The sequence below is a fragment of the Aulonocara sp. 'chitande type north' Nkhata Bay genome, linkage group LG4 (genome assembly GCF_057382095.1).
Source record: "Aulonocara sp. 'chitande type north' Nkhata Bay isolate Kocher_YH1m ecotype deep benthic linkage group LG4, A_spYH_male_GT1.1, whole genome shotgun sequence".
Classification (NCBI taxonomy): Eukaryota; Metazoa; Chordata; class Actinopteri; order Cichliformes; family Cichlidae; genus Aulonocara; species Aulonocara sp. 'chitande type north' Nkhata Bay.
In genome coordinates, this window is record NC_141347.1 from 37712603 (window position 1) to 37719851 (window position 7249).

Consider the following 7249-nt stretch of genomic DNA (forward strand, 5'->3'; position numbering starts at 1 on the left):
CTGGGATACAATGTAAACAAAGACATGAAGAAGAAGAAAAGAAAAAAAAAATATTTTCATCAATAGCCACTTCTCCTAACCAGGAGACAAGTGAATATATTATGTAAAGAGTCTTTTTTTCTCAGTCCTGGGGTTGTAACACCACAACCTCCTCAGTGCGTAATCAGAGAGTCTATTTGACAATAACCAAAATGTCTTTGGATAGTCTTTGTGAATGCAAAAAACAACAACAACAATGGTGTTAGCTGGCCAGCAAAATAAAGAGAGTGTATGGCACTGAGTGCGGGCGTGTGTGTGAGTACTTCGGTCCAAATAATCGAGGTCCGGATGGATGAATGAATGGCAGCCGCCGGTCCTTTAATGGCACCAGCGAGGCAGCGCAGCAGCGAGGCAGCACAGCAGCGAGGAGGCAGCGCAGCAGCGAGGAGGCAGCGCAGCAGCGAGGCGTCTGGCAGGAGAACGAACAATAGTCTTTTTTTAAAGGCTACTGCAGACGGAGATATTCCCCGCTAGCTCACCCAAGCTTGCTCTCTGGCACAGCTACAAGCCATGTGAGCTCGTAGCCCCCCGTAGAAACAGAGAGAGAGTGCAGGACAGACAGACAGGTGACAGTCTCAGGTGTACACACTGCTACACAACAGCACCAGAGAAGCAGGATTTAGTGTTTGTGTTGAGTGTAAACAAGAAGAGTTCCAGATGGTGCAGTGGACACATGTGTGACTCCACCAGTAATGTTTTAATGTTCTTCATTATTAAACATTCGCACATAAATAAGTGACATAATATTTAGTACCTACTTTTGAAGGTTCACTCTTTCACCGCCCCCTTCTGCCGTATTTTGCGGCAAAATTAGCCAATTAGACAAAAATCAGAAGATTGATAATATATCTTTTTTCGATTTATTTTGTCAGTATGTGAGAGGCCAAATAGAATATGTTGAAACTTCAGTTTACACGAGGCATCAATTTTGGTGTTTATAAAATTATTTAGATCAATCCAAAATACATGACACGTTGGTTCCTCTGCATTGCTGCAAAAAGTACAAAGAGTGTCAATATTTTTCTTAAATTTAACCAGATATGTCTTTACCAGATAACATCTATGGATCAACTTCTCTGACCTTAGTAGTTTATTTTATTACTACCTGTAATTCTCACTAATAACTCTTTTAGGCTGCGTCCACACCTACACGAGTATTTTTGAACACGCAGCTGTTTCATCCACGTAAATGGCGTTTCGAATCACGGAAAACTGAGATTTTTTAAAACTCATTTTTTTCCGTTTACGTGTGGACGAGGAATACAGAGTTCGCCACGCGACATCAAAGGTATGTGTCACGGCTGCCGAGGCGAGCCGTGTGGAGTTGGAAGAAGGACCCAAGATGCAGGCAGTGGATGAGATACCGGTGGTTTTATTTACAGAGGTGTAGTGGCAAACAAACAGTGGGGCATAACAAATAACTAAAGACACCTAAACTGGGAGGACTAAAAATAACAGACCTGGGAGCATACAACAACGGGATGAGAAGCAGAGAGACGCAGACGAGGAACAGGACACCGTGGGACACCGTGGGACACCGTGGGACACCGTGGGACACCGTGGGACACCGTGGGACACAGGGTAACAGACTGACACGGAGTTACACAGACGACCCGGCAACAGGCAGGAGAACACACAGGGCTTAAATACACACACCAGTAATCAGGGGATGAGAGACAGGAGGGCAACACAGCTGGGAGGAATCTGGGCTGACGGGACAGGGGAAACGTAAACTGATCACACTCACATACGACACGGACCTTCACAATAAAACAGGAAACTCAGACACATGGAACCAGACAAGACATTGAACTAAACAGACAGATTCACAAACAGATGGGGTGACACCATAGACAGACAGATACAGACCGAATATAACACAGAACTTAAACAATCATCATCTAGAAAATGATAACAAACTAAAAGCGCTGGGTCACCGACCCAGGACCATGACAGTACCCCCCCCTCAAGGGCTGGCTCCAGATAGCCCAGCAGAAACACAAAAACCGACCAAAACAAAACAGAAAAGGACTCGACCAGGGCGGGCGGAGGGGGCCCAGGACGGAGGGACAGAGTCCAAAAAGGCCCAGATGGTCAAGTTCAGGAGGCCGACCATGCAAATGGCAGCGGAGCAGGTCCGGATGCCGGCCACGCAGTAGGCAGTGGCGTGGAAACAGTTCTGGGGGCCGACCGTGCGGACGGCAACAGCGGCGTGGAAACAGTTCTGGGGGCCGACCGTGCGGACGGCAACAGCGGCGTGGAAACAGTTCTGGGGGCCGACCGTGCGGACGGCAACAGTGGCGTGGAAACAAGTCCGGAGGCCGGCCACACGGAAGGCAGTGGCGGTGTTCAGGAGGGCGTCCACGGTGGCGGAGATGCCCAACAAGCGGCCAGGCAGATGACAGACGATGTGGAGGTGGTAGTAGGGGACCTGAAGGCTGCGTGGCCCCTGCAGCCCCAGGCGAAGCGGAGGCTGGACCAGACGAGGCGGAAGCTGAGGCTGGACCAGACGAGGCGGAAGCTGATGAGGACGCTGAAGCTGAAGCTGGACCAGGCGAAGCTGATGAGGAAGCTGGAGCTGAAGCTGGAACAGGCGATGCTGAAGCTTGAGCTGAAGCTGGACCGGGCGATGCTGAAGCTGGAGCTGAAGCTGGAGCTGAAGCTGGAGCTGAAGCTGGACCGGGCGATGCTGATGAGGATGAAGATGCGGAAGCTGGACCGGGCGAGGCAGCTGATGAGGATGCTGAAGCTGGGCCAGGCGAAGCAGCTGATGAGGATGCTGAAGTTGGGCCAGGCGAAGCAGCTGATGAGGATGCTGACGCTGGACCAGGCGAAGCGGATGAAGCCGAAGCAGACGCTGGACCAGGCGAAGCGGATGAAGCCGAAGCAGACGCTGGACCAGGCGACGCCGGAGTGGAGGAAACTGCTGCTGCAAGCGTGGATGAGGCTGCTGGTGGAGCAGCTGGTGGCTGGATGGGCTCCTCGGGCCCCCCAGCCAATGAGAAAGAGGAAGGAGGCTGGACGGGCTCCTCGGGCCCCCCAGCCGACGAGAAAGAGGAAGGAGGCTGGACGGGCTCCTCGGGCCCCCCAGCGAGAACAGTCTCAGGACCAGTGGGCACAGGGGCCCCTGGAACACACAGGACAAAACCAGCAGGCGCACGGGCCTCTGGCAGGGACAGAACAGGACCAGCAGGCGCACGGGCCTCTGGCAGGGACAGAACAGGACCAGCAGGCGCACGGGCCTCTGGCAGGTATAGAACAGAACCAGCAGGCACGGTGGCCTCTGGCAGGGAAAGAACAGGACCAGCAGGCACGGTGGCCTCTGGCAGGGAAAGAACAGGACCAGCAGGCACGGTGGCCTCTGGCAAACACATAGCAGGCTGAAGCTGCACAGAGCACAGACTCTGCTCAGGCAGCGACAGCCGGGTGCAGTCCTCAGCTGGCTTCTTAACCTCCAGGGGTCCAGAGTCTGCTGGGGGCTGAAACCCAGCCTCTGGGGAGGCCCAGGAGTGCATCTCAGTCTCAGAACTGGCCCGCTCTTGAGGACAGTTTTGTGCAGGATTGTGTGGATTGCCTCTCTGCCTGGAACGAATGGGTGAACAATAGTTTCTTTCGGATTGAATTGGCCTAGCTGGTTGTACAGGAGGAGTTGGTGAAGATGATGGCTGAACAGGTGGCTGAGCTGAGGGCGACCGAAGTAAAGGTTGAGACAATAATGGTGGGGAAGTTGGAGACTGAACGGAGGATAAGGCTAATGATTCTTCTGCCAACTGGACTACTGACTGGGCTATGGATTGTAACATGGTTTGTAATAAGTCTGGCTGTGACTGTAATTGAGCTATGGATTGTGAGGCTGAATGTGGTGGAGGTGGCAACTGAGCTGCTGGCCGGGCGGCTAACTGAGCTGCTGGCCGGGCGGCTAACTGAGCTGCTGGCCGGGCGGCTAACTGAGCTGCTGGCCGGGCGGCTAACTGAGCTTGAGGCGATAAACAGTTTTTGTCCTGCGCCGTACAGAACATTACCCCTGAGTAAACAGTCCCACAGTTCAGACCAATAATATTGTCCTGTCCACTCACCACAGCTGGCCGCTCAGAAATCCCCAGGTCCGACTGTGGCGAGGAGCGTCGGCAGCGTGAGCGCCGTTTCCCCCTTGAAGGCTGGGTTGACGGGCCGGGCGGAACATCCTCTGTCGGACCGGGCAGTGAAGCATGAGTTGCAGGGTGGGTAGTAGCAGCCGGGGGGTGAAGACGGAGTTTGTTCAGAATGAAATTCTGTGCGAGTGGGTGAAGTGAGCTGAGCAGCCAGGGGAGACCAGAAACCAAGCGCTGTAGCCGATTAGCCACGGCTTGGCGAAATTCTCTCCCCTCGTGCTCCAGCCACACGTTAATTAATTTGTCCACAGAGTAAACAATATCCTCCTGGAGCTCCTTGGGCGGGTTGAATGCTGCTGGGTCCATTGTGGCCGGTTCGTACTGTCACGGCTGCCGAGGCGAGCCGTGTGGAGTTGGAAGAAGGACCCAAGATGCAGGCAGTGGATGAGATACCGGTGGTTTTATTTACAGAGGTGTAGTGGCAAACAAACAGTGGGGCATAACAAATAACTAAAGACACCTAAACTGGGAGGACTAAAAATAACAGACCTGGGAGCATACGACAACGGGATGAGAAGCAGAGAGCCGCAGACGAGGAACAGGACACCGTGGAACACAGGGTAACAGACTGACATGGAGTTACACAGACGACCCGGCAACAGGCAGGAGAACACACAGGGCTTAAATACACACACCAGCAGTGTTGGGAAGGTTACTTTTAAAATGTATTCCATTACAGAATACAGAATACATGCCCCAAAATGTATTCTGTAACGTATTCCGTTACGTTACTCAATGACAGTAACGTATTCTGAATACTTTGGATTACTTAATATATTATCATGCTTTTTACAACAACGTGAATGTACTATTGCTGTGTGATTTATTACTATTACTGAAGGTCCGCGACTCCGAACTGTAGTAAAGGGACCTCTGACTAATAGGGCGGGGTCCCTGTCGGCTCGTAGCCGAAAAATAGCTTTACTTTGTTGTGTGGGTCAACTTTTCTTGCGAGAGACAGAGAGAGGCGTTGAAAGACTGCTCCAACGGAACTTATTGTTTTCGGAGGAAAACACGAACACGGTGTACAGTCGAGTCTTAACAGCTTACTTACAGCTGGGCTCGTCAGGCACTCTTCTTGGCTGCAGTGGTTATTATTATATTTACATGCTTCCAGCTCCCGTTTTTCCTCGATGACAACTCGTACCTTTCCACTCGCCTTTTTCTCCCTCCTCGCGCTCACAGACCCATAACGTGTATGGCAGTCCATTCTCCCTGCAACACGGACTACACTGCCCATGATGCTGCATTCTTTAGAGCTATGCTTGTAGCATTCTGCCTGTTAGCTTAGCACAACAACAACAACGAAAAGGCGCTCTCTCACCCAGGAAACACACAGTCGCAGAGAGAGAGAGCGTCACCCTGTAACCATGGCAACCGTAACGCTGCCGCCTGGAACGAAAGAACGTAGCTGTCAAACAAAACCCAAACAGTCCTGACCTGCGACAATATGAAACAGGAAAGTACCGCAGTGTAATCCATTTATTTCAACAAAGTAACTGTATTCTGAATACCACCTTTTTAAACGGTAACTGTAACGGAATACAGTTACTCATATTTTGTATTTTAAATACGTAACGGCGGTACATGTATTCCGTTACTCCCCAACACTGCACACCAGTAATCAGGGGATGAGAGACAGGAGGGCAACACAGCTGGGAGGAATCTGGGCTGACGGGACAGGGGAAACGTAAACTGATCACACTCACATACGACACGGACCTTCACAATAAAACAGGAAACTCAGACACATGGAACCAGACAAGACATTGAACTAAACAGACAGATTCACAAACAGATGGGGTAACACCATAGACAGACAGATACAGACGCAGACTTAGAGGCAGACCGAATATAACACAGAACTTAAACAATCATCATCTAGAAAATGATAACAAACTAAAAGCGCTGGGTCACCGACCCAGGACCATGACAGTATGTGCCCTTTTTCACGTCACGCTGTGGCCACGTTTACATGAGATGAATTGCAGGATGGCAGATAGAGACAAAATACTGTTAATCTGACTGTCTGCAGGTTTTACACGCTTACATATAAACATGCAGTTACTGTCCCTCCATTTACAAAGGCAGAGGCGTCACGGTGTCATTATTTTACTGTAGTTGTTTTTTCCTGTGTAATAATGTTCAACATTGCTGTCAATACATTTTTCAAAGCATGCCTCTCTGTGCAAAATGTGTTCAAAAACATAAACAGCTGTGGGACACTGTTTGACAATTGTCAGGCTGCTGATGTAAACTGATTCATTAGTGTATGTTTGACAAAGAATCTGAATTGACACGTCTCACTTTTTATATGGCACGAATCCATGTGTTATTTTTTCAGGTGGCAATATGTCCTAGTGCAGTCAGAGGGGAGGAGCCAGGGCCAAAGGTGAGACACATCAGGTACAGAATAATTTAAATCTGAGGATAAAACGCAGGTACTGAGGCTGAAAGAAGCTTCAGTGCTCTCAGAAGACTAAAAACATGCTAAGGTCAACAATGACTCAAATGAAATTAAACAATGCTGCTGTATGTCCACCAGGACAGACTGGACAGCATAGATGTAAAACCAACATGCCAGCAGTTTATCTCAGTTAGTGAGAGGAGCAGGCCTGTGTTTGGCTGCTTCACATAGTGGACATTGAGTTGTTGTGTGGGACACCAGTAGTATTAATGTCAGTTGCTGTAACAGTAGCTCATGCTTAGAATAAAAATCCCAGCTCACTGATCTGATCGGGCAGTAGAGCCTAAACTGTTGCATAATGTTGCTGAGAGATCTTCGACTCTGTGTTAATCTTAGACGAGTAGTTTTATGGACAAAACCCAGCAGGTCATTCAGTGTTTCCTTAGTGCTGATGTGTCAGAGATGTTGGTGTAACTGAAGTAATGTTGTTAAGTCCTTAAAGTCATATTCTTTTATTGTCATGACTGTATTTGAAGCTATTTTTATTTTTGTATGATACCTGATTTATATGGAATATGGCTGAAGTAAACTAAAGCCTGAAATACTTAGTCAGTCATTTGTTTAATAGTAATTTAACATTATATAATTCACA